The 27,412-nt window shown below is 58.0% G+C and overlaps 1 protein-coding gene across 2 annotated transcripts in view; it reads right to left on the reverse strand.

Annotated features, from left to right (window-relative positions):
* Positions 1–27,412, reverse strand: part of RAI1 (retinoic acid induced 1) — a 121,294-nt gene that overhangs the window by 58,523 nt on the left and 35,359 nt on the right. The window contains exon 2 of one of the 2 annotated variants that reach the window (XM_078437649.2): positions 22,954–23,101. The gene's annotated coding sequence lies outside the window, so the exon portion shown is untranslated. Of the gene's footprint in view, positions 1–22,953; positions 23,350–27,412 lie in introns of those variants that run through there. The other variant, XM_060644996.3, reaches the window with a different exon arrangement.

The following is a 27,412-nucleotide window of genomic DNA, read 5'->3' on the forward strand; positions in this document are numbered from 1 at the left end:
ACATACCTGCTGTGGCTCCCTAGCTCTTCTGCTGCCAGCTCTCCATGACCCAAGCCCACCTCTGCTTGCTCTAGCATTACAGACCTTCATGCCCCAGCTGCTCCCACAGCCATACTTTTGCATTTGCGGTTTCTTCTGCCAGGCATGCCAGACTCACTGCCCATCCCCTTACATCTTTTCTGTCATCTTTTGAGAACCACTTGGAGTTCTAATCCTGGCTGAGTGAGCTGGCCAAGCAACCTCCCCTCTGATACTTAGCTTACTCATCGAGAACATGCGGAAGCTATTTCCTACCTCACAGGGTTGTTGGTGCAAATTAAACACGACAACGTATGTGAAAAGCACCTAATGGCACGTGGCACAAAGAAGTTATTTAAAAAGTAGACCAAAACAAAACAAAACGAAATTAACTAACAGCACTTAGCAACAGCACCTCTTCCTGGAAGGCTTCCTGGACCACATGTCCCCGTTTGGGTTGGGTGCCTTCTTGTTGGTCCCTACCTTCCTGGGCAACCTGTGGCTGGACAGCACACAGGACAGCAATGACTTATTTGGGCATCTGCCCCTGTCCCCACTAGACTGTGAACACCTTGAGGGCAGGGACATCCCTGGTGGGTGCCAGGCCACGCATTCAGTGTTGGATGGGTAAGTGAAGAAGGGATGGATGGCATTGGCCCAACCTCATGTATCCCAAGAGCTAAAAACACAAGCTTGCCTTGCCCCTGGGAGGGGAGAGGATAAACATCTCAAATGCCCTGGAACCCCAAGATTCTCAGCCTCTGTGCCTGGGACCAGCTTGCCAGGACAGTGCTCTGTCAGCTGCCCTCTGGCTCTGCCCAGAACGGTCCTGACCTCAGCCCAGGCCCCCAGCTCCTTCCCGGGCTGCCACTAATGGCAGCGTCCAGGGATGGGGACAAGCCTACTCCATCTCCCTCATTCTCTGCCAAGCCGCCGGTCAGCCAGTGGCCAAGTGCCAAGCAGTCAGCCTGAGCTCAGAGCTGGCTGGAGAGGGGGGTGATAAAACATCCCAGGTGGCCCCAGGGGTTTGGCGAGGCGATGTATGGGGGGGTCCACGAGCTGTCTGTATTTCTTCTAGAAACCTCAGGGGTACTGTGCGTTTACCCAAACGAGGCCACAGTGACACAAATCTAGCAGTACCCCTGCTCTGGGCCAGAAGGCTGTCAGCTCGAGGCCCTGCTGGCTATCTCCCCCACCCAAAGCTTGGATAGGCAGTTATGGATGTCTTTGATTAATAAGAAATGGGGGCAATGAATTAATCATTATGTAATAAATGCAGTTTGTTTGGCAGCCGTATCTTTCAAAAACATGGCTTGTGTGTGAGAAATAATGAAGGGGTCCCTCGATAAACACATATGGCACTCTGGGGGAGGCTACAGTTTTTGCCCCAGGAGCCCCTGTACTTGAGAGGAGGCAGTGACAGCCACGGGCACCCAGGGGGTGGTGGGAGCTCTTGACCAGAAGTCCACAGACGGCCAGAGGCAGGCCAGGTGGCAGCAGGTGGGTGGAAATCCGGCAGAGAACGGTGGTGGTTTGTCCGAAACCCCTTAGGACAGGGGTCCTGGGCTTAGCCCACGATCTCCACCCTCCTGCCCAGCGCCAGGGACAGCCTCGCGGCTTCCCTCGTCCTGGGTCGGCTGCCCGCCTCTCTCTGAAAGGAGACGCATGAACAGATGTTTCCTTGAATCAGGAAAATAACGTTGGCTCCCAGATGGGCTGCGTCTCGGAAGCGCGTCCTCTCCCTCCCTCCCTTTGTGACAAGGTCTTTCTTTCTGGGGAGCAGCTGAGCGTCAGAGAGTGGTGGGTGGCGGTGGTGGCACACCAGCGGGGCATCTGCCGGCTCGGTCATCACCCGCGTCCCTGGAGGAGGACTTGGAAGGCACAAAGGCCTCCGCCCGCTGCTGTTTGCAACGCGGGTCGGCCAGGTGCTGGTGGAGGGCATTCTGCCCGGAAAGGGGGAATGGAGGCCTGATGGGCAGGCGCGCCCGGAGCTGAGAGCGGACCCCGGCCGGAGAGGAAGGCCACGCAGGCCCAGCCACCCCACGTCGCGCCCGCCCACGTCAGGAGCCGCACACCGTCCATTCCCGGTCCTCGCCCCAGACCCCGCCCCCTCCGCCCGCGTCCAATCGCCGCCGGCACAGCCGCTCCCACCCCCACCGCCGAGCCCGTCTCCCCCCTCTGGCCACGTCCCGGCCACCAGCGCTGCTCCGCAGCGCCCCGGACCACCGCACAAGCCTCCCGGGGGGCTCCCTGACCCTCTCACCCTCCTGCAAGCCGTGCTCGAGGGAGACCGTGCTCGAGGGAGACCTGGCACACCGGGCCAGGTCACTTCCCGGCTTAAAAGCCTTCAGTGGCTCCTATTACTTACAGAGCACAGCAGAAACTCCGGCCCAGGGGTTCGGGGCCCCGCGCCACCCGCCCTCCAGCACACACACGCTGCGCGCCGCGGCCAGGCTCTCACGGGTGGCTTCGCACGGAGGGGCTGACCCTGGCGGTCCTGCCGGGATCCCAAAGCCCGCGCGTCCCAAACCACCTCCCTCTCCCCGACCCGAATGCCTTTCCTGCTCCCCTCTCCTCTCCACCTAAACACTTACCAGCGTTTGTGCAGGCCCAGTTTAAACCCCACGGGTCCTGTCAAGCCCTTCCCGACTCCCCCTCCCGACCCTGCCACCCACGGTTAACCCCTTCCTTTGTGCACCCCCTCTTGCCTCATCTTACAGCAGGCTCCCCGTCACAGGGTAATTGATCAGTTTCCTGTCAGCCTCCCCGGCAGGACCCAGAGCGCCCCCTAAAGGCAGAGCCCGGGTCTGAGTCGTCTCTAAACGCTCAGAGTTCCACACACAGTAGGTGCTCAATGAAGAATTAAGCGCGTGTGTGTGTGTGTGTGTGTGTGTGTGTGTGTGTGTGCGCGCGCGCGCGCGCGCACAAATGCGTGCTCCCCCTCCCTCGAATCCAAAGGTCCACATTAGACTAGGAAAGTAATGACTTCCAAGGAAGCCTCTGTGCAGAGAAGCTCTGACCTATTATGTTATGTACCTCCAACGTTTCTTCTCTATTTACAACGATCATCTCTCTCCTTTTGTAATTAAAAAGTGATTTTGAAGGAAAACCACAGCAAGGAGACTTACGGGAAACCTCCTGGTACGGACCCTGTTCTGTGCAGGGGCTTGCCTCCTTGGCTGCTAACACTCATGGCCACCCTGGGTGTGCCAAGATGATGTGGTCCACTTTACGGACCAGCCAACAGAGGCTCAGGGCAGGGAAGGTCATCCAGGGCAGATGAGCTGGTATTTGAACCATGGGGAACCTGAAACCCACGATACCCCAGGCTGCAGCTGGGTCTCCCCCAGACAAGTCGGCTGTCAGTGAGAAAGTGGGGCCGATCCTGGCAGTCCCACAGGGACCCCGAAATCAGCATATACACAAGTGCCACGATTCACAAAGTCACTTGTGTCTGTAAGCAAAGTCTGTTAAGCATTCACCACGTGCAAAGGACAGTGCAGGAGACACAAAGGTGACCTATCTCACTGCCCAAACCAGAATCTTAGGAAGCAACACCTCCTGCTGGTGCCCTCACCAGTACTCAATTCGGTCTCCCTTCCCCTCCCTACCCTGGGCCCATCAGCTCTCCCACTGCCAAAAGAACCAGGCCCTGGCCAGCCTAAAAGATGTCCTTGATATTGCTGCACACTTATATTGGTTCCCAGTCCCGGCTGGCATACAGCAGTACCTGAGGGGTTTATTATAGTTCCAATTCCTGGCCGCCCCCAGGGACTGTAATTCAGGCAGGCCCAAGGATGCTATGCTGGGCATTTCTGAGTGTCTCTTCCCAAGTGACCAAGCAGATGAGCCCCACGCTGCTCCCATGTCTGTGGGCGGAAGCACAGGGGCCTGGTGCCTGGGAGCTGGATGTGGGGCAGGGGCAGGGGGCTGCCTCCGTGCCTTCACGCTGAGGTCAGCCCCAGAAAGAATGCTGTGTGTGAGATCTGCTGTCCTGCATGCCCTGGCATTTCCAGTGGCATAAATCAGTCTGACAGTGCCCAGGTGTCAGCAGTGATGAGCTGCTGGGGGAGTGGGGGGCAGGGGCAGCTGGGCTCAGGGGCCTCCTCACCCCTCCGGAACCGTGGGGTCCCTGGCACACAGAAGGGGTACAAGAAACGTTTGGGGGCATGGAACAGATTCCTTCCAAATCACAAAGGCTACCGCTTATCAAATGCCCGCCTGTGGTAAGTATTCTGCCTACATGAGCTTGTTTAAAACTGGGACTGGAATGAAGGTACTTGTAACAGCAAAAGGAAGCCGTCCCTGTGTCCACCCTGCAGAGACAAGGCACTTCCAAAAGTACCTCCTGCGTGTTTCCTTTGGCCCAGGTTGAAGAGTGGGCAGGGGACGACTAAGGAGCCCCACGGCGCCCCAGAACAGTGTGTGTGAAAGGGTCCCCTGGAGGACACCCCCAAACTGGACCTAAGGCACAGAATTCCCAGTGACAGGAGGAAGGGGTAAAGGATGAGGCCCCTGCCCTTGACTCTGGGGACTCAGGCACAGAGCTGTGGGGATAGAAACTTCCAACTTTACACACTTCTGTTTTGTCTTTAAAAAAAAAAAAAAAAAAAGATTAGAGGATTTTTGGCGAGGTTTGCAGTAAATTCAGGGCCAGGGTTTGGGGGTGGGGGCAGGGAGCCAGATAGGTTGTTTCAGACTGGGGAGCATGGATTCGTGCACGCGCTCATGCATCCATTCATTCGACAAAGATCCAACACTCTGAGCATCCTGCCGGCTACCCCAGGCCCCAGCTATAGGAATTCGTGCTTTCATTCACGCCACAAATATTTATTAAGCGTCTGCTATGAGTCTTGGGGCCTTGGTGGTGAGCCTGGAACCATAGCTTGAGGCCTGGCTGGGGGTGGACAGCCCAGGGCAGGCCGGGCAGGGCAAAGCCACGGGGCACTCCCTGCCGTCTGCCCCAATGTCCCTGCCCCTTGGGCCCTGTACAGCGTCACCGGTGGTCACAGGAGCCCACCCCCTATCCCTGAGCCGGCAGGCACCCAAGACGGGAATTATGGTCTCTACAAGAGATACTGACATGAAACTGGTTACTGCCTTTTCAGCAAACGTAATTCCTTTTTATTAGAAAATTAAAGGGTAGGACCAGCTTGCCAAAAGCCAAAAGAGCTGAAATGTGCTTTCCTAAGATATGCAGCTTCTGATAAAACGGATTTGCTTGTCTCTCTCCTTTTCCACCAACATCTCCCCTTGGCCCGTCTCTCCTCCATTCACGCCCCTTCTACTGGCACCGAAGCAATGGCCGTGAGCTTGGCCTCGGCCAGCAGGCCTATCACCTGGGAAGGGATGTGGGGAGCGTGCCTTTGTTTCCTGGCACAGGACAGGAACCAGGTGCTCCCGCTGAGCCCCACTCCCTGGGTTTCAGCCTTTTTAGAATTACCTTGGGGATTCTCTAGCTTTCCTGAGATGCAAAGGCTGCCCTTGGCTTCTGGTAAGCTGAGGGTATCATGAGGGAAAGGCAGGAACAATAAAAGATTGGGCTCCCGAGAAACAAGCTCATCCATCTGGAGACCCAGGAGCAGGCGGCTCCAGACGGAGCAGCGGAGGGAGGCGGGCAGGGCAGGGCGCCGAGGAGAGGACAGTCCCTCCGCTGCCACACAAAAAGCAACTATTCAAAACCACCCAGGGAGTTCTCTCTTATTGAAAAGTCCTTGATTCTTCCCTTTCTGCTGCAGAACTCATGAACAAGGGCCCCGTCTTATTAATGGGGTGATGGAGGGGCCTGGGAGGGAGGGTCCTCCTGCGCAGGAAGGTGGCCGAGCCCGCCCCACGAGTCATTAGAGCTGGTAACTAAGGTAACTCCAGAATCGGATTTTCTTCCCACTAATCTCTTTTTCTCTTTCCCTTTCTCCTTTTTTTCTCTGCTTCCTGGTTTGGAGGGAACCTCAGACGGTTGGGGGGGGGGGGGGAGGTGGGGGGGGGAGGTGGGGGGGGGGAGATGGGATTGACACGTGTGAGTGCATCTGAGTGTGTGCGCGCGCCCGGGTGAGTGTGTGTGCGTGCGTGTGCATGCGGAATACTAAAATGACGACCCCGCTCTTGATGCTCTAGCGGGTGGGGAGAAGTCTCATCTCAGGTGTGCCCCATCCTTGAGCACATGCCCCCCACCCCCTCCCTGGTCTCCCTCTCTCCCTGTTCAAGGGCAAATCCATTTCCTTCACTCCCTCCTTGAGTAACAAAAGGCCAGACGGAGTTCCCTTTCACCTGCTCTGATTGAAGCCTCCGCTTTGGCATGTCTAGTAGAGGCCGCTTTGTTCTGGGGAAAATCAAGACAGGGTCTGCCCTGGAGGCCTGACAGGGTGGGCGAAGAGGTGGGGGGCAGAAGTAAATACAAAAAATAGCACTGTCCCACAGGCCTGTGCTGCTTGGACCTCTCCGCCCGGGAGCTGTGGTTGGCAGAAGCCAGTTCAAATCCTAGCCGTGTGGCCTGGTGTTAAGTTCTTTTACTCTCAACCCATAGGAAGCCCCTGATCCAGTGTCAGGTCTCTCCCCACACTGGCCATCTCCAGGCTGAGAGCGGACGCGCCATTCTTCCAATTCGGTAGATGTGACGCATCGGGGGGGGGACAGTGATCCCAATCCTCCAGGGACAGCCGTGTTAGGGAGAAGGCACAGCGCTGGCCGCCGGGGCCCAGGGTTTCTGTGGGCGGAGAAGGAGCTGGGAGGCCCTGAGCACGGGACTGCAAAGGTCCGCATCTGCGTGTCTGCGTACCTCCTTCCCTCCTAAACGTGGCGGTCCCGAAGGATCTCCCAAGGTTCTGGGTGGGTCCTGGAGCGGCACAGGGTCTGACCCATGGAGGTGAGCGATCCCCATATCCTCTGGGAAGCCAGCTGTGGAGGGCTGCAGCTTCAGGAAGCTTCCTGCTTCCCCCCAGTGGGAAGAGGGAGTTGTTTGCACCGGTGAGGTGAGTCATGTCAGCTCTGCTGGCTCTGTGCGTGTGGGGGAGGGGCTGCCCTCTCTCTGGACCCGAGGTGACAAGGTCAGCCCAGCAGCCGACTGACGAGCTGGACTGGCGCCTGGGACCCACCCCGGGCGGCCTCTGGGGCGCCCCCACTGCTCCGGTCCCCCCAGGCCCCCACTGCCAGGAGGACCAAGCCCAGCTCCTGGCAGGTGGCGGCTCAAGGCCTCAAAATTCGCACGCAGAGGGGCAAGGGAAGCCAGTGTGGCAGCAGGAGGTCAGGGGAAAAGGCAGGTATTGGAATATGTCTGGAGCAGAGCCAGAACAGAGGTCCCCAAGCTCTGCGGGCGGAGGGGGCCACAGCCCAGATGAGCAGCAGGCATCCCGCAGCTGGGCCAAGCTCAGGTTCCAATGCCACAGGCCCCCAACGCCTGCTGCCAGGTCGTCTCCCTGCACCCTCATCCCTCCCCATCTCCCCCTGTGTCTGTCCTGCCCACCCCCCCCCCCCCCCGCCCTCTAAGCAAATGGGCCACTCGTGGGCACTGCCTTCTTCAGCCCCCTTTCTCAGCTGCTGGAGCTGACCTGTCCCTTCCATCCAGCTCCCTCTGTCCCTCTTGTCCTCGGAGGCCAGTGGTAGCCCGCTCCCCACTGAAGATGGGCTGTGAGCTTCTGCGACCCAGGGGTCAGGCAAGCTGCAGTGACATGGCCTTGCTGAGCAGAGCTCTTCCCTCAGTGGGTTTTCCAGGAGCTCTTAATGGATGATGTGTGATGCCCTGTGTGTGTGTGTGTGTGTGTGTGTGTGTGTGTGTGTGTGTGTGAGAGAGAGAGAGAGAGAGCGAGTGCCGTGTGCACGGAGGAGGCAGCCATCTCCTGCTCTCTGTCCCCACCCTGTCCTGACTCCCAAAGGCCTTAGTCTCCCTAGTCACAAAACCTGCCCACCCAGGGGCAGAGAAGGCCCCAGGCCGGGAGCTCCCCGACGGACATTTCTGGGTGCCGGGAAAACACCCTCCCGGTAACAACCATGATGACAGCTGCTGCCATTCCCTGAGCTCCTACTACCTGCGGGGGGCTGGCCTGGGCCTGCTCAGGCTTAGGCACATTTATTAATAACAACAGCGCGAAGAACAGCCTGTGCTTCCAGTGTTCGTGGAGCACCTGGCAGGCATTTCAGCCCTGAAAACTCCCACGAAGCTGACCACAAACCCCATTTCCCAGTTGGGGAAGACTGAGACCCTGAGGGCAAGCACCAGGGGCTGGGGGTGGGGTGGGGAGGGTGACCACAGTTGCTCCCTTGTGATGGGAACACTGGCCTGAGTCTGGGCAGTTGTGGGTAGAAGCTGCTGGGAGCCTCTGCATTTAGCCTGAGCCCCTCACAGCCGCCTCTCAGAAGCTCAGGAGGGGTGGGCTCTTGGCCTGTCTGGAGCCCATGGCTTTTCCTGGCTGGCCCCTAGAGTCCTCCGTTTCCACCAGCAGACAAGCCTCAGGCCCTGTGGGGTGGCAGGGACCACCCAGGTAGACAGAGAGGGAGAGGGAGAAAGGGAGGAGGGTAGGGGGAGAGAGAGAGAGAGAGAGAGAGGAAAAGAGAGAGAGGGAAAGAGGGTGTGTGTGTGTGTGTGTGTGTGTGTGTGTGTGTGTGTGTGTGTGTGGTGACCCAGCGCCCAGCCCGGATGCTCCGCCCAGCCTGACCGCAGCTGGGAAAACAGCCTCCTCAGCTGCCCCCACCAGCCACAGCCCACCCCACCCCACCAGGCCAGCTGCCTCACCCAGCCCTGAACCAGGAACTGGGCCTCTGCCGCCATCATGGCCTGCTCAGCCGGAGTCACAGCCCCCCAGGCTACCCCCTCAGATCCCTGCCAGATCCGGGAGGAGGCAGGGGCGCCCCTGGAAGCCCACTCCCTCCTGCTACCCTGGCTCAGAACCCCCCAGCGTGGCTGCCCCCAATTGTACACCTGCCTCAGGCCAGCCGCCCTCCGCCCCTCGACCTTCGCCCAAACCGTCAGGTGAAAGGGTCAGCTTTTTAACTGCAGTGTGGCCGTAACTAACCCTAACCCTCATCTCCCTGAGCTGCGGCCCTCCACCCCATCCCCTACACCAGCGTTTGGGGCATGGAGGCTGGCACTGGGGGCAGGGAAGGGGGCTCCCCACCCTCCCCCACCTCACACTTCTGAGGCAGGATCACTGAGGCTGAAATTTCAATTAAGGAAGAGAAATAATTACTCCGGGGCTCCAGGCCGGCTCAAGTGCTGACAGGCCTCAATAGCCGCTTCCTGGGAGTCGGGGCTGGGGCGGGGGGTGGGGGAGGTAGCCTGGCACCCCCACGGTCAGCCTGGGCCTGAGCAGGGAGGGACCTGGACCTTCACCAGTGTTCAGCCTTGTACCCCTCTTTCCCTTCTGCTGAAGCAAGGCCAACCTCAGGGCTGCTCCAAGGTAGGGGGGTGGTGGGGATATTGGCTCCAGAGAGGGTGGAGGCTTCTGGCAGAGGGGGCTGGGGAGTAAGCCTCAGATGGCTCCAAAGAAATGGAATTAAATTAAATTTAACCATTCAGTCACTGCCTGTTCCTGCAGTGAGCCTGGAGACTGCCAGGGCCCCACCAGGATCGGGGTGGGGACCCCAAGAACAGAACTGAGAGGGTTCTAGCCTCCCTTGGGGGAGGATTCCAGCACAAGCCTGAGGGAGGGGGTGGCTCTGGAAAGGTCCCCAGAAGGGCTGCTCTGCCACTCACAGGAGGAGTGGGCTTGGGCAAGGGCCTCCCCTCTGGACCTCAGGCCCATCCTCCTGCACAGGTAGGGGGGCGTTCCTGCCCACCCCCCCCCCCACCCCCAGGAGACCCTCTCCCATTTACTACTCCAAGAGGCAAACAGCCAGCTTTAGCAACAGCCCTCTCGTCTCCAGAAAACACCATCTCCAGCAATATCCCATCTTTGATCCTTTTCTGAGAATGACACATTTCCTCTCCAGAAACGCTTGGTTTGAATCCAGAAATTCTCAGCTCCAGAACATTCCATCTCCAGAATGTTCCATCTCCAGAAACGTTCCATCTGATCTCCAGAAATCCTCTCTCATCTTCAAATATAATCCATCTCCATAAATGCCAGTGCTCTCTATAAAGGCTCCATCTTAGCTCCGAGAATGTTCCACTTCCAGAAATATCACATCCCATCTCTAGAGATGTTCCATTTCAGCTCCAAAAATACCTCAAATCCAGAAATGCCCTATTTTATTCCCAGAAATACTCCTGCATCATCTTCAAAAACACTCCATTTCCAGAGGTACTACAGTTGATCTCTAGAAATAGTCCATTTCCAGAAATGTTTCATCTCTAGCAATGTTTGGAATCCAGAAAGGCTTTATCTTTACTCCAGAAAACGCCCTCCCCTATCTCCAGAAATGTTCAGACTTCGTTTCTCAAAATGCCCCCATTTCATCCTCACACCTGTCCCTCCTCCAGAAATGCTTTCCATCTTATCTCTAGAAACGTCCTCATCCTGTCTCCAGAAGTGCCAGGTCTCACGTTCTAAAAACATTCCATCTCTGGAAATGTCCCGGCTCGCATCTAGAAATGTCGGTGGTAGCCCCAGAAAGGCCTCCCTCCCTGTGTGGCCCAGAGGCTGCAGAAACACAGAAACCCACGTCCTTCAGGACCTTCTGGGGAGGGGCTGAGCAGTGAACCGGAGGCCTCCTCTTCCTCCTCCTCCCTTGTCCCTATGGGATGCCCCCTGGGGTCTCTCAGCCCCATGCTGGGCCTGCTATTGTGCTAAGACCTGGGCTGGCAGGTGTCAAGGTCCCCATCAGTGGGGGTGAGGATGGTTAGGGTCTGGGGTGGCTGGGAGCCCCTGAGGATCTGATCTGGGGGCAAGGGTGGTGACAGGGACCTGGGGTGGGAAGAAACGGACCAGGAAGGAGGTGGCGGGACACAGCCCCCGCCCCCCCCCCCCCACACCCTGGTCACAAGCATATCCACTGGCCCACATGCACACTTGATGGTCAATACCTACAGTGCACGGAAACACCCTCAGCCCACCTCCCACCCCTCAGAGCCACACACATTATACACACTCTCTACATGGAGATCCACACTCAACGCAGCCCTGCTCATTCAAGTGTACAGAACACACGCAAAGGCACACACACAACACAGATACACACACACACACTGACAGCTATCCTCCTCATCCACATTCCCTGGGGCTCTCTGAGCCAAGTTCTGCAGACACCAAGGGGCAGAAGCCCTCTGCCAGTCCCTCAGACCAGTCTGGGTTGGCAAGACGGAGCAGCAGCCTCAGTGACCGATGCGTGCCAGCAAGGGGAGGGGGGTGGGTGGGGGTGGGGGTGGAGGGGTGTGGGGGGAGGGGATTCACGGCGCCAGGACTTGGGCTTAGAAGGGACTGCAAAAGACAGGAAAGGACATGTTCGGCATCTGCTTGCAAACCTGCTGAGAGGGGACACTCCCTTCCCCTTGGAGCAGCCACCCCCCCCCCCCCAGGCCACCTCTGCTAAATGACACTCTACATGACAGAAGTCCCTCTTTGGGTGGAACCAAAACCTTGCACGGTCACCTCTGTCCACAGGGCGCTGCTTTCCAGAGTCGCAAAGTCCATGCCCTGCTGAGATTCTACATGGGAGAGTCTCTTGTCTCTGTCCCTTGACGGGTGGGGAAGGAAGGGGGCCTGGAGGTGGCTGAGCGGAGGGTGGCCCGGTACCGGCACTCGCGTATGCACACTCACGTGCGTGCATGCACACTCGTACACATGCAGACACGCGATGTGCCTCAGTGTCTAAAGATCTCACGCGCAGGCACACAGGCAGGGATGCAATACACCTTCATGCCCGGGACCCACACACAGGAAGGAGGGGGTGGCCCCTGGTCTGCACCAGGTCCCGGACCCCTCTGCGGGTGGAAGCTCTGAGCCTCTAGGTGTGGGAGGGGAAAGGGGCCCCGGATCCATGATCTCTGTTCCTGGCAGCATTGGGAGCTCTGGTCTGCTCCCACAGGATGATAATTACCATTTATTAAGCCTCCCGATTTAGAATCAGCCTCAATTAACTGGAACCTCCCAAGCCCCCTTTTTGGATCCTTTGGGACCAAGGGCAAATGCTGAAAAGACCTTGAAGGTGCCCTTCAATTTGCCCTCAGCATGGGCCCCTTTGTCTACCTCCCCGCCAACTGGCCAGCTCTTGCCTACAAATGGGGCTTTCGGGTCGGTCCCACAGCCACCACCCCACTCTTAGGCTCTTTGTGTTCTGAATACTCTGTCCCTCTCTACCTAGACCTCCTCCTGTAGGAACTGAGACCTTCACTCAAAACTGTGAGGGAATAAAAAAAGCCAAATAGTCAAGCATGATCTGAATGAACACATGGTCCCAGGGTTCAAGTTGGGAGACAGCTCAGGGCCTGGCCTCGGCATGGTGAGGTGAGAGGGCTGCCCCCACCCCCGTATCCTAGTTCCCAGGAGCAGCGGGCTTTCTGGAGAGGCTTCTGCATTGGTATTCTCTGTCCCTCACAGCCCAAATTACACCAGCTCTCCTGGGACCCTTTTATCGCACGTTGTCGCTTCAGCAAAAGGTTATGTACGAGAACATCGAAATCCCTCCCGCATATTAACTAAAAGAGCATTTTTTAAAATGCACAGGAAAAAGCAGCTCACCTAAGAGCCAATTTTTACAGTATCTTAGATCAGAACGAGCGCTGGGCCAACAGTCAAGAACAGGGCCCTTGTCAGAATCCCGCCCTCGCTGGGACCCAGGGCATGTCACTTCACCTCTCTGCCCCCCACTTCTCTCTGTCCAGTAAACATGAGAATAAAAGCCCCCACAATGGTGCTCTATCAGGGGTGCTGTGAGGGCCATATGAGTGACTGCAATGAATGAACCGTGCTATGGAACCGGAAGAGTCCAATGGGTGTCTGTGTCCAGGCCCCCCCAAGCGCGGCGGTAACAGGCAAGGAGAGTTCGATGCTTCTCCTCAAGTACTACTCTGAGCCCTTTTGCACCTCCTTGTTTTTCTCCAGGAGGTCCCCCCCCCCACGTGGGGCACCCTTTCCTTTTTCTTTTTTTTTCCTGCCTGGAGAATTTCTGGAAAACACTTCAAGACACGGTTTGAAATCAGTTCCTTGGTTCTGACATTTTACAGGTGAGGTTCAAAGATGTAATCTACCCAAGACAAGTGAGAGCCAGGGGCCAGGATGGGAACAGAGGGCCAGGCAGGATGGAGGTGGGGGCGGGGTGGGGGTGCAACTGGACAGGGTGAGGACCGCACAGGACCGGGCAGAAGGTGGCAGCCCATCTCAGCTCTGCCTTTAGCACCCCGTGGGCACAGGTGGGTTTCTAGTTTCAGAGAAGCAAAAAGTAGGATTTTCATGTGAAATCTCATGTTATATTTTCAACTGGTGTGCTGGACGGGGCACCTGGGTGGCTCAGTCGGTAAGCGTCCAGCTTCAGCTCAGGTCGTGATCTCGTGGTTCATGGGTTCGGGCCCCGCGTCGGGCTCTGTGCTGACAGCTTGGAGCCCGGAGCCTGTTCGAATTCTGTGTCTGTCTCTCTGTGCCCCTACCCCGCTCATGCTCTGTCTCTGTCTCTCTCTCTCTCTTTCAAAAAATAAATAAACATTGAAAAAAATTTTTTTAAACTATGCGCTGCTCAAACAGCACCCATCTGAGGGCATCACACAGCCAACAGTTTCTGGTCTGGGTTCTCAGGCCCTGGTCTCTCTACCTCTCCCTGGAAGAGGGTAGAAGGGGAGTTAGGGCTGGGCAGCAGGACTGTGGAAAGTAGGTCTTAATTTTCTAGGAGAGGGCTCTCCCCAGAGCAGCAGGGACCTCTTTGAGCCTCTGTGTGCTTTTGTGACACACGGGGATGATAACAGAGCCGGCCTCCCTCCAGCATGCAAAAGCTGAAGCCCCTTAACATCACAAAGGGCTCCGAGGGTGCAAAATTCTCAAAGGTTACTTACCTCCGCTGTCAGGATTTGCCCTACTGGCCAATCCAGCTGTTTGGGCTACAAGGAACCTTAAGATAATCCGAGCCTTTTACAGATGAGGAGATGACCAGGGGGAAGCGGCTCTCGCCTCGCATCACAGAGCAGGTGAGTAAGTGAATGACAGTGTCAGCCCTGGATGACAGACTCCTTTCAGTCACCACAGTGGGACGCATGATCCCCTTGCTCCTCCCCTAGACAGGAGACTCCAAACATGGGGAGTGTCAGGAGGGGTGCCCCGCTGGGCCTCCCCTGGGGTTGGGCAGTTGCCCTCCGCACCACAAATACCCAGCAAGGAGGGCCATGCTCGGACACGGCCCTGGGTTCATCCCCGGCTTCTTACTAGGCCAGAGGGGCCTTGAGCCAGAGTTGCCTGACTTCTCCAAGCCTCAGTTTCTTCATCTGTGGAATGGGGATGGTGGGACCTCTCCCTCCCTCACCCCGTGAAACGGGAGTGAAGACGGGAAATAACCAAGAGCTCAGGACCCAGCACTGGGGAGGCCTCGCTGAGAGAACATTCTGAATAATAGGATTTCAGGTATTATTTTATCACCCCCGACCCTGTGCGGCCCGCAACCCCCATGCTGCTCCTCCTCCTGTCCTCCCTGGGGCCCTGGGTACCACTCCTCTCTCTCCGTGCTGAGCCTTCTTTTTAGGGAATTACAATCTGCTGGGCTTTAATTACTGGTCCCCGAGGACATCCACCTCTTTCCCCAGCGAGAGGTAATCATCCCTCCCAAGACTCAGACGCCGCAGGGCTGGGCGGAGCTGCTCCAAACTGAGGCAGGAATTCGGCAGCGGGTCGGCGAAGGCTCCGTCCAAGGAGGGAGGATGCTCTCGTCCAGTTCAGGCCCCAGCACTTAGAACTGGAGGCCTCAGTGCCGAGGGAGGACAGAGGCTCTGAAAGGAGAACTGGCCGGCCAGCCAAAGGACTCACAGCCCCACCGGGTCCTTTTCTGATCATCCCTGGCTTTTCTCCTCCTTGGCTCATTCGAGCCCTGACTCCAGCTGTGTTCCCTGCCTGGAACAGCCTTCTTTTCCCACTGCCTTCAGGGTAAAACCCTTCACCACGGTCAAGGCCCCAGACTCCTTTTCAGCCTCCACTCCTGCCTCTCTGCCTCCTTGCCTCCCCCCCCCCCTGCCTGTCTTTCTAGAGCTCTCCTGGCCCTTTTGTGCCTCTGGGCTTCCCGGCAGGCTGTATAGTGACAGTCCCTCCTGTGGTCAAATGCTCCCCCTTTCAGACCCAGGGCCCATGTTTCCTCCACTGGGAGGTCCACCCTGACTCTCCCTGGACATGGCCTGAATGTGCCTCTCTGGGCTGTCAGTAAACATCCACCGAATGAAGGATTGTAGGAAATGAAACTCGACCTATAAACCAGGCTCCCACCAGACGCCTGCTGTCCCTCCCCAACCCCCCCCCCCCCCCCCCCCACTGAGCCCCGTCAATGGCAGCAGCTGTGGGAACTCAGTCGTGCATGTACAAGACTGGGTCAGGCCACGGTGAGCCACACGGACAGGGTCAGGCCGACCTGTTCCAGTCGGGTCCCAGCACCCCTGTGTGTGATCTCCACGCTCCCACACCCTCACTTCTAAGACCACTAACGAGGGCCAGGGCGAGTGTGGGATGTGCACGAGGCTGGCCCTGTGCACGGTTTTCAGGGCCCTGCAGACTGAGGTTCAAGGCCAGGCACAGAGGGCGGATATAGTGCCTCCTGGATAATAGCTATTAAGCCAAGAGGCTCCAGACTGGCAGCCTGGTTGGGGGAGGGGGGGGGGGGTGTCTGAATTTGGCCACAGGTGGGTTGCTGGATCAGGTGACAACAGACACAAACCAGGAGATGTCATGTAAACATCGCAATCCTGCTTCCTAAGAAGGTAGGTGACAGGCACCCTGGGCTGCATCCCCACAGGCCACCCTGGCAGAGCTGAGCTGCTGAGCCCCACGAAGGCCAGACAGCCCTCACATCCTCATTAGCTTTGCCCACTGGCCCTGTGGGACTTCGAGGTTGCTGGCCCCCACATTATGCAAACATGAGTTTAGTTTCTGATCACTCCTGCAAGGTAATAGGTTTGCATTTTAAGCAGAACTTTCAATGTTTTGACCCTTTGGCAGTGACAAAAGGAGGCATCTCAGGCCCTGAGAAAGGCAAGAAGCGGGTATTTTTTGGGAAAGCAGGCACCCTATGGGTCAAAGTGCTCCTGGGAGGTGGCACCTTGCAAGGGATGACCTGGGGTAGGCATAGTGTCTCCGCCTGCTTCAGCTCGAAATGCTTTTTGTGCGATGAGTGACATCTGCGTGCCTCTCTTCCAAGTCTGACCTTGGGAACAGGGGGATGCTGACTTTTTTGGGTCCCATCTGCCCCTCTAACTCCCCATGACATCATTTCTGATCTCAGAACCCTCCCCTTGGTCAAGGTCCCCCTAAGAATGTGGAACTTGGCTCAGGAGGAACATCCCCTCCCTTTTCACAGACACTATCTTTGATAATGCACCTGCAGGGGGTGTCCAGTGAGATTCTTGGCTCCCTGAAGGTTTCTACTGAAATGACAGTCACCTCAACCCCAGACCGTCTCCTAGGAAGCATGGAATACAACATGTCTCCCACCCTACAAGCCGGCAAACCCAAGGCCCCTGTCGTGCTACACACAGATGCCCTGAATGGACAGACGAATGCTTAATGAGGCCCTCTGTGCGTCCCGATGCTGCTAGACGTTTGAACAAACCTGACCTGGTTTTCTTTACTTTTCTGACAGTCCAGTCCGGAAAAAGCCACGATCCCCATTGCCCAAAGGGGAAACCAAGGCTCAGTGAAGAGAAAGGTCCTTGCTCGAGGCCAATGTTCTCATGTGCTTTTGGGTGTGGCTGACCTAAAGAAGGGTCTCCTCCTCTCAGAGAAGCCGGGCCTAGATGCACAAGTGTGTGGAACAAAAAGGGATAGGGCAGTGGGCCATGCTTGTGGACAGTTGGGTCCCCACAAATGCTGAGCTAAAAAGGTTTACCGAAGCACCTAGCACTTAGGAACCAGGGCAACACTTAATTCTGGGGTGTAAGCTGAGGGTCACCTGCTTTATTATTATTATGACTACTTTCTACGACAGTAGTCTTTCCAAGGCTGACTGGGGGGAGATAACCAGGTAAGGCAGAGCGTGACCAGGCCCAGGTTTTTTCCAGAAAGGTCTTGGTGGCAGATACCCAGGACTATGGGTGCACGGTATCCAGCAGGCCCTGAGGAGCACCTGTGGCTGGTCTGGTGTCACACTGTCAGCCACCTCACGGGGGACAGTGGGAGGGAGGAAGAAGAGGCCCTGCCCAGCCAGGATGGCGAAAGTCACAAGAGTCAGACCAGAGCTGCCCAGGGCCAGGGAGTCATCTGGCTCCCCACATGAATGGACACCACAGCCCTATGTCCTGTGCAGCTTGGATGAGAAAGGAACAATCTCAGGATGCCACGAAGGATAAGAAGGCCTGTCATCGACACCTCAGCGTCCCAGGGTCCTACAGAGGGAGGATCCCTAATCATGAGAGTCAGGGGCAGCTGGGAGCTCGGAAGTGGGGTCTGGAGCTTAGGGTCAGAGAACTGGGTCCAGCCTGGGGTCCCTAACTTCTGACTCCTTGACCTCAAGCATGTCACTTCTCTGTGAAACCTGAACCATGAATACTGACTTTCAGGATCTGTGTTAACGACAAGGCCAGTGTCGTGCACACGAGTGGGGCATCCATGAAGTCTGGGATCCTGCCAACCAGCTCCCAGGACCTCGGAGAGCACCACCTTGGGGGGGGGGGGGAGGGGAGGAGCGGGGTGGGGTGGTGGTCTTTAAAATTCAAAGGAGAAGCTCAAATCTGTCTTGGGCATATAACTCCAACACCCGGCCACTCAGTGCCCCCTCCCCAGGCGGGCTCCCCTCCCTTGGGCTGCGCCCTGCAGCCAGACCTGCCCCATTCTGCATCCTCTGGCCTCAGTCTCAGCTTTTCCCGGCCGGGGGATGTGAGCAGGAATGGCTCAATCAGGATATAATCGTTTTTAATTAACGTGCGGATCATTTCACAGGCTGATCTCCTTGGAGACCAGAGGGAAGACGGTCTTTTAAGATTTTCTTTTGCCTCCCCCTGTTCCCAGTTGAAGGCCGCCCCCCCCCCCCTTCACCCACCCAGCCGCAACCTTGAAAGCAGCACAAAAGCCTGCTGCCTGGATCCCTCTTGGGGCCATTAGGAGGAAAGTGTGTGCTCACACACAGACAAACATGCACGTGCCCAAGCTCAGGGGCACGCTCTCCCCCCGCCGGAAATGCACAAATGGGATCAGAGACTCAGAGACATATGCACACACCCACGGACATGGCACACACAGGGCTACACACAGATTCGCACACACACACAGACGTGCGTGCATGCACACGTGCCCAAGCTGGAAGACACACAGACCCCTTAAAAAACATACAAATAGGGTCCAAGGCAGACAGACATGGCACACACACACACACACACACACACACACACACACACACACAGGCTGGCAGGCAAACCCACCCCCATACAAATAGGATCAGACACACAGACATGCACACACAGGCATGCGTGGATGTGTACACATGCACGGGGACATGTCCAAGCACAGAGATGCACCACAGAAATGCCCAAATAACCGACGCTCATGGGAGGGTTGTTCTGAACCTCGGTGGCCAGCTGGTGTGCTGGCAGTGGGGAAACAGAAGGTTCCTATCCTTCGATGGGAAGTCAGAGCCACAATCACCTTGTCCCCTAGGAGTGCCCATTGCCCCAGCCCCCTCCCTGGTGCCCCGCCACCTGCCCTGCAGGGAAACCCGGGAACAGAAGCCTCCCAGGTCTTGCCTCCCTGCCACGCACCTGGTCTGGATCCTTCTGATCCCAGAGCCCGGCTAACAGCTGTTTCACTCAGCCCTCACAGAGCCCACCCCAGAACATCCAGCCTTTCCTGGCGGTCCAGCGCTGGCTAGCCCTGACACCTGCCCTGGGAGTGATGTCCCCCAGTCTGTCCTCTGGGTGCCCTCTTCTCTTCTTCATTTTCATTCTCCTCCTTCCTGAGCTCCCTTCCCTCTTTTCTAATCCCTCCCTCACTGATCTCCCCTTCAGTTCCTTTCTCTCCCCCCCTTTCCCCCTCCTCCCCCTTCCTCCCCAGGGGCTCTCCTGAGGTCAATCTAAGATCCAAACAAGTTGAAGATGTGGCTGGTCGTTCCCCACTCCCCCACAGTGGATATCTGTGCCAACACCTGCCCCCCCACCCCCACCCCAGCTCCTGAACAGACCCAGAGCTTGGTCTTTGGACAAGTAAGCCGAGGCACAGGGGTAAGGGCACAACCACTGGGATCCTCTGACAGGAGCCCCACTCCTCTCACTGCACCTGCTTTGGATCCTCGACTTCTCCTTCTGGAAAATGGGATGGCAGAGAGCAAGGAGGAGTTTTGAGGAGGGGCAACACGGGAGCCCCCCGCTGGCCAACCACAGGCTAGCAACTTTGGTGACCCCAGATCCTGTGGGCAGGGCCAGTGTATGTGACACAGAAAGTATGTGACAGGCTTAGGAGCCTATCTGTTGCACCAGCTGGCCATTGATGCCAGGGGCAAGCTGGGGGCTTCTCTCTTGGATTCTCAGTGCCCCCACCCCTGCAATCTTTGAAATGGGACAAGGTCAGCCTAAAAGATCCCTGGGAACTCTTCCCACACGTAGAAACCAAAATGACAGATCACTAGTTGGTTCCTGGCTGCTGCAAGGCCCAGCGACTGCTGTGTGACCTTGGGACTCACTTCCCCTCTCTGGGCCCCCGGTTTCCTCCTCTGTCAAAGGAGGGGGCTCAGACAGGTGATTCACTGCCCAGGCTCTTTTCAGTTCTGACAGAGGGTTCTAGGTTGTGAGGAAGGAAGGGGAATAGTGCCCCACTTCTGGGAAAACGAGAAGCCCATTTCTTCCACTGCAGAAATGTCGGAATCTTCAGCAACAGCAACGTCATTTTGAGGAAATCATCTTAAACATCACAAAAAAGTGCTCTGTGCAAAATATATTCACTACCTCGTGCATCAGGAGCATCCGGGATGTTGAACAAAAGGGGAATAGAAAGTAAATGATGGTACATCCCCCCGATTGGAAAAGCCCGAAGATATTAACCATGGTGTTTAGGAACAGTTGGTTACAAAACAGGAAAAGGCTCCTGTTAGGGCCAACCAAGAAAGCAGGATATACATCTGAATACAGAGAATGGCTACAAAGTCTTTTAAAAAAAACAAACCAACCACCAAGTCTGTAAAGAACATCAAAATATTAACATTGTCGTAGCCCACTGTCAGTATCCTTGTTTCTTTCTCTAGATTTCAGATGGTTCTCTGAACCATATTGTAAAATGTGTATATATTGAAAAGGTTTTTTTTTTTGTTTTTTTTTTTAATGACTACATGTCTGCTATTGAGAAACTTTCCCCTTTCATTCATGTATTCATTCATTCATCATTGATTCATTCACTCCTGTGTTTGTCCAGCCAAAGCGGAGTGCCCATGGTGTGCCAGGCCCAGGGCTCTAAGACCTGCAGGGAATACTTCTCACCTGCAGGAAACAAATGCGTGGGCGGGGGTGGGGGGGGGGAGGGGGGTGGGTAGGGAGACAGCTACACCAAGGCACTCCCCCATAATGGGGCCCTGGGGGGTAGGGAACAGAAATCAATCTTGCAGGTTTCAGCCCTGCCTCCCCCTGGCCTCCACCAGGCCTGCCCTCAGCTCCTAGGGTCTGGTAGCCCAGCCCACGGGTCAGAAACTCACCCTTCACCGCCAGCCATCCAGCTGTGGGTGGTTTAAGGGTCAAGGTGGGGAGCAGGGCAAAGTGGGCAAAGACCCACCCCTTAGCCCACATGGTGATTCTACTTCAAGTTCCCATAACCCTGGCGCATGGTGGCTACCTGGCTGCTGTACCCTCCCTGGGCTCTGATTTCTGCTTCCCTTGAACAAGGCACCACCCAGCCAGGCCCTGTCCCGCTGCCTGAGGCTGCTGAGAAGGGAAGCAGAGTATGGAATCTGCTAGCTCCTGTCAGCCAGTGTCACGCTGTTAGCACGTCAAAGGGTCCCACAGTGTGTCCCTGCTGTGTGGGGGCTGACAGATTTCTGGGAAGGGTTAACTCTTGACATTCCTGAACCAAGCCACAGAACAGCCTGAAAACAGTCTGCCACCCCCCCCCACACCCCCATCCAAGGTGCCTTGCTCCCCTGCCCCGCCCCCCTGCCCAGGAGTCCTCTCTTTAACTAGGCAGAAGGGTTTCTTTCCCCCGCCTGGGTTGCCAGCCTGGGGTCCCCCGGCCTCCCTACTCCGGGAAGAGAAGGAGGAGCCCAGGAAGCTCGCCTGGGAATCAATTGAGGCAGATTTCCATGGACTCTTCTCGGCCCCTAGTCCTGTTCCAAGTAGCCTTTCACCCGATCCACACCTTACCCCCCAGAGCAAAAGGATCTGGGCGCTTGGAGTGACGAGAAGCTTCTGACCCCAAGACCCCTACTTTGCCTTGAGCACACCCTCACAGGCCTGCGGTCCCCAGAAATTCTCCGGTCTAGAACTCCCCTCCCATGGCCCCAGTGGGAAAAGGAGAAGTTCCCACCACTCCCCTCCCCCTTTCTTCCCCTCCCCCCTCCCCCCCCCCCCCCCCAGGGAGAGAGAGAGGCGTCCGGATCTCCGGGTCACCGGAGCAGCGTCTGCTGTGGATCGCAGGAGACAAACACTCCGTCACACTCTCTCTCTCTCTCTCTCTCTCTCTCTCACACACACACACACACACACACACACACACACACACACACACACAATCACCCTCGGGATCACCTCTGAAGCCCGCATTGTACGGGGAGGGGAGGAGGCCGAGTTGCAGGGAGGAGGTTGAGGTTGGGGGCGGGGGGGGGGGGGGGGGGCCGACGTGCCTGAAGTCACCAGCCAATCAACAAATCCAAGAGGGGCTAGAATCCACGACCCCCGGCCGGGCGGAGCACCCCACCTTACCCCCGCCCCCTCCCCCAGCACAGCACCACCGACGTCAACGTCTCCAACCCAAACAAGCCCCTCCCTCCCCCTCCCCCTGCTCCGGGTCACCAGCCCCCAGAGAGACCCAGCTACGACCCCCACCCCCGACGGCAAGGCGCGAGATTTCATTGTCAGCCTGGCCACTCAGGCGCGCGTGAGGCGGGGGTGCAGGGCAGGGGGGCCTGTGTGGCAGGCTCCGGCGCGGGGAGTGGGGAGGGGTCTCCAGGGGAAGTGTTTGAAGCTGCTCCTCCAGCTCTGTCCAGATCCGGAAGCTGCCGGGGGAGGGAGGAAGGCGGGGGTGGGGAGAGCGCGACCTTAAGCGCTCGCAGGCGGCAAGGAGGGGCCGCGGCGGCCGGAGGAAGCGCCCGGAGGCGTCGGGGGCGCCGAGTCCCCGGGGAGGCAGCGCTCTCGGGAAGTTTCCCACCGGTTGCCTGGAGCAGGACAGGGTGCGCAGACGGCCCTCCCCGGGCTGACCGGCTCCAGCGCGCAAACTGCGAACTTGAGCAAAACTCCTTCGTCTCTGGCGTCCGTCACCTTCCCATCCGCGGCCACCAGCCCCGCCATCTCAGCCCCCTGTCGTCCACCAGTGCCACAGTCGCCAAGACCTCTCACCAACGTATTGTGGAAGAAAGGAGAGGGGAAAGTCCCCAACACAACCGAACTGCGGCCACACACACACACACACAAAAAAAAGAAAGAAAAGAAAAAGAAAAAGAAACAAACAAAAAAGGAAAGAAAGAAATTCCTTCTCCTGAGACCGATTCCCTCAACCAGCGTGGAAAACCCCCAAACAGGCAAATCTGCAACTCCAGCCAAGATCGCGGCGCGGCGGGAGGGGTGCCCGCGGCCGGCGGCCACCAGCGCCGGCAGCCCCGGGCTTGGGGCAGGTCTGAGCGCGGCGGCGTCCCAGGGGCTCCGGGAGCCCTCGCGCCCCCGAACGGCCCCCCGAAGACACAAAGCTCTGCCGCCAACAATACCTGCGGGTTCCTCCTGGATCTCCCGGGCGCCGGCGCTGCGCGTCTCGCCGTCTCCCCTTCCCCGCGCCGTCTCTCTCCTCCTCCTCCTCCTCCTCTCGCGCGCGCTCTCCCCCTCGCCTCTTCCAGAACGCGGCGGCCAGATGAGATCCTTGGGAGAAAAAAATGTGAGCGCTCGCACGATTCCTTTCTCTCCGCCCGCCGCTCGCGGCGGCACCGGGCTCGCTCCTTTCTCCCTCGCGCTCCCGCGCGCGCCGCGCCTCTCGCGCCCCGCGTTTCCTTCTCAGCAGCCCCTGCGAGCGCCCTCAGTAGCCATTATTCACGGGCCACCGGAGGACAGGAGGTAATTAGAGACCGCCCCGTGGCCGCATCCACTCTGCAAGCGCGATGCGGGCTCGGGGTGCGCGCGGGGAGGGGCGCGCGACGAGGGGGCTTGGCTGCGCGCAGCCCGCGCCCCAGACGCGGGGGAGGGGGAGGAGGAGGAGGAGGGGGCAGGGAGGGAGGAGGCGAGGGGAGGAGTGGTGAGCTCGGGTAGGGAGCGGGAGGAGGGGGCGCCGGGGAGACGCTCCCGCGGCTCTCACCGCGGGGGCTCGGGGTCACCGGCTAGGAGGCTCCAAGGCGCTTAGGGACCGGGGGTGGGGGCGAGTGTCTGTGTGTGTGTGTGTGTGTGTGTGTGTGTGTGTGTGTGTGTGTGTGTGTTTGTGCGCGCGCGCACGCGCGCGTGTGTCAGAGATGGAAGGGGAGGGAGGGAAACGCTTTAATATTTTTCCAGTGACTTACGAGCCCGTGGGTGAGCTCTTGGCTGCGCGGTTAGGTCCGTGTGTGTGTCGGTGTGGCCGTGTATTTCTGGTCTGCCCGACGTGTGAATGTCACGGGGTTTGGGGGTCTGGCTACGAGCTTGCGAGTGTCTTGCTGGGCCTCGGAGGAACTGAGTGATGCGGTGCCTGCGTGGAGTTGTGTTTGTGTGCGATCGTTTATGGAGGGTTCTGTGACTGCGTGGGTGGGACTGCGCCCATGTGGGGCTGCATGTATCCGAGGGGCTGTGTGTACAGGATCGTGTCTGCGTGGGCCCGAGTGTGCCTCAGGGGTGTTGTGTGTCTGTGTGGGTTTGTTTGCGAGTGGGATTGCGGTTGTTGGGGCTGTGGGTCTGCGCGTGGAGGGGGCAGTACGCCTGTGCAGGGCTGTGGGTCGACGTGAGGCTGTGGTGTGCGTCTGCAGGCGGTCTTGTGTGTGGCTGCGTAGGGCTGTGTTCTGCGTGCGGGTCTGAGGCCTGGCGGGCGCGGGGGTCAGGAGGGGGGCTCCGCGTGGTGTCGACGATGGCACCGCCGCAGAAGAGCCGTTTAAGGCGCGAACAGGCTGCGCTGGGGTCGGGGCGCAGCGCGACGAGTAGTGGCGGAGGAGGGGCGGGTAGAGAAGGCGGAGACGAGGGGGCCTTCATCTCGCGCCCCCCCCCCCCCCCACCTCCGCACCAGAAACGCAGCTTGGAGATCCTGGTACTTGCCGGCTCCGCGGTCCTAGAGGCACTGGGTTTGGGGGACCCTGCTGGGCGGGGGAGACGCCTATGGGCTGGTGGGGGCAGTGGGAACTGAGACTCTGGAGATCCGGAGCAGCTCACAAGTGCGCGGCGAGGGCTGCCTGGAGAGGCGGGCGGCAGCCTGGAGACGGCAGAGGACTGGGCCAAGACAAAGGAGAGCGGGGCCGGGGCCTCGAGGCGGGACCGCACCTCCAGGTTCCCCCCCCCCCCCCCCCGCGGCGGAGGGGCAGCCCAGCCCGCGCGCTTCAGGCTGTCGCGTGGAGCCCCGGGGCGGTGGTGCGGTGGCGCAGCCCCTCTAAGCCCCAGTCCGGGAGCCGCCTCGGGGAGCAGCTCCAGGGCCCCGGGGGGCACGGAATTACACGCCCCGGGAGGGGCCGCCGTAGCGGGGTGGGAGGGGGGGGGCGGGTTCTGAGCTTAGCAGGCGGACGCCAGCGCCCCGGGGCTGTGATTGAGCGCTAGCCTGGCCCGCCCCTCGCCAGGCTGCTCACCGCCCACGCAGCCATTCATTCATTCATCTATCCGTCTCTCCTTCTACCCACCCTTCCATCCAGACACGTGTCCGACCTATCGTCCGTTCACCCAATTATCGCGCCAGGGATCACACCGACGTGTCAGACCCAGCTCTCTCCACTCTCTCTCCTGCTTGCCAGTGTTGCTTGTCTTGCTTTCCTCGGGCCCCCCCACCGATGCTCCCCGCTCGGGGCCCCTCTCTGTTCTGCCAAGCGGGGAGGAGTGCACCCACGACCTCTATCACACTTAGGTTTTGCTGTTCAGTGATTGCCCGACTTCCTCTATTAACCCCCACCCTGCCCCTACTAACCTCTCCATACATCCTACACTCTACTCCCGCAGCAATTATGAGCCAACTGGGTGTGGGGAGCCTTTTCCCCACCCTGCCGGCCCTCCCTGAGGTCTGGTGGCTCCTTAGAGAGGGCAGTGGCAGGCAACTGCCACTGCCTGAGCTCTTCTTAAGGCCCAGCCTCCTGTAGGCTGCGTAGAGGGGAGGGAGGAATGGGGACTAGAAGGGGTTTCATGGATTGCTGTGTGTCCAGGTCTTTGGCTAAGGGCTGTGCAGGCTTAGGGCCTGATGGCACAGAGGCCGCCAGTACCCCAGTGGCTTGAATAGTCACTCCCAAACCTACCATTGGTACAGCGTCAAGTGGGAAACCAAAAGCACAGATTCCTGGGCCCTAGCCCAGACCTAACCAATCCAAGTGCCCAGGGCCTTTGTACATGCTCTTTCCCCTGCCTAGGAATCAACAGCTTATAGCCAGGCTCTACAGTGGTCACTGGCCTGGAACGTCTTACAGGCTCCCCAGACTGCTGGGTGCATCTGCCCAGGGGCAAAGAGCCAGCCTCACTCCCATAAATGGACCCTAATGTGCCCTCTGGTCCTCCCATCTGTAGGACCCAGGCTACTTAGCCCCTATCTTCAATGATCTGGCCTTGGGAACCAGGGTTCTCAGTCCTGAGGCTGCGGAAAGGCAACATTAGACAAAAAAAAAAAAAAAAAAAAACCACCCCAAATCCCTGCTGGGGATCACCAACCCAGCCGCAGACTGGCCTGCAACCCCTATCATAGTGCTCCCTGACCCCTCAGCCTCAGACTGTCCCTGTCACATCTGACTCAGCCACCTCCTCCATACAGCCACCCACAAGGTCAAGATTGGCAGGTAGGGTGTGAGGGTGGTAGCGTGTGCCCCCTTTATGAGGAGGGGAGGGACAGGCTCCCCTCCCCTCTCTGGTTTCAGAGTGAAGTAAAAGTCCTCACAGTCTCTGATGAAATCCCACACAGTCAGGCCCCCCCCCCCCACCTCTCTGGCCTCATGCCCCTCCCCCTTACCCACTACTTTGTCTTCTAGATGGTCCTTGAATTCACCAGACACACTCTTACCTCAGGGCCTTTGCACTTGCTTATCCCTCTGGCTGCAATGCTCTTCCCCACCTTCTAATGTACCATATACTTTGTTTATTTAAGTGTTTTGCAGTTATTTTTGTCTGTGCGCTCACTGTGTACCCTCTGTACCTAGAATGGAGGCTGGCACACATTCAGTAGGTGTTGAATGAATAAATGAGTGAACGAGTGAATGAATGAATGAGGTTGACCCAAGCCTTCTTCTTGGGAGCCTATCCCAGCCCAGGGCTTTCTCTTCTTTGAACCAATAGCCCCCTTGGAGAAGAATGGGGGAAGGGGATGGAGAACATCAGGGCAAGATACATCACATGACTCATCCGAGGTCACTCAGTGAGTACCCTTCACCCATTCTGGAATCTGGGCACACATCCTAAGGGTTTGGAGGAATAACACGGTGGGGGGATGGCTTGTCCCAAAGGAGAGCAGAGCCCTTCATCTGTCCCAGGGGTCTCTCTGTCATTCTGGGGGCAGTGTAGAAGAGGGGTCCAGATTCACATCTGCCGGGGGGGGGCGGTTGGAAACCCCCAACCTGACCAGAGCCCTTCTGTAAGTGTTGTCACAGAGGGTCACCAAGACAACCCCTCAAGTGGGGACCTACTCATCTCTGAGAGGAGACACCCAGGCTGAGGGCCATCTCAGGATGCATCAAGAACACACAGGAAGACAATCTGATCCCTACTGGACTATTAGTTTCTAGGGAAACCTTGCTCACCTCTGCCTGGCACAGAGCAGGTGCTCAGTATGCATTTAGCAAATGAACGAATGAAGGAGAGACAGTGTCAAGGTTCAAACTTAGGTCTACATGGCCCCCGAACCCTCGCCTGTTCCATCAGACCCCACTGGTTGGCGGGGGGGGGGGGGGATCATGGGATCGTGACCATGGGATCATGGTGGTAGTACCCAGCACATAGCAGGTACTTCATAAATGCTGAGGGAATGACTGGCCGGGGAGGCTGTCTATCTGGCAGGTTCCCTGCTCCGGCCAGGGGTCTGACTCCACTGCTCACCACATG

Source organism: Panthera onca, chromosome E1, assembly GCF_046562875.1.
Source record: "Panthera onca isolate mPanOnc1 chromosome E1, mPanOnc1 haplotype 2, whole genome shotgun sequence".
NCBI lineage: Eukaryota > Metazoa > Chordata > Mammalia > Carnivora > Felidae > Panthera > Panthera onca.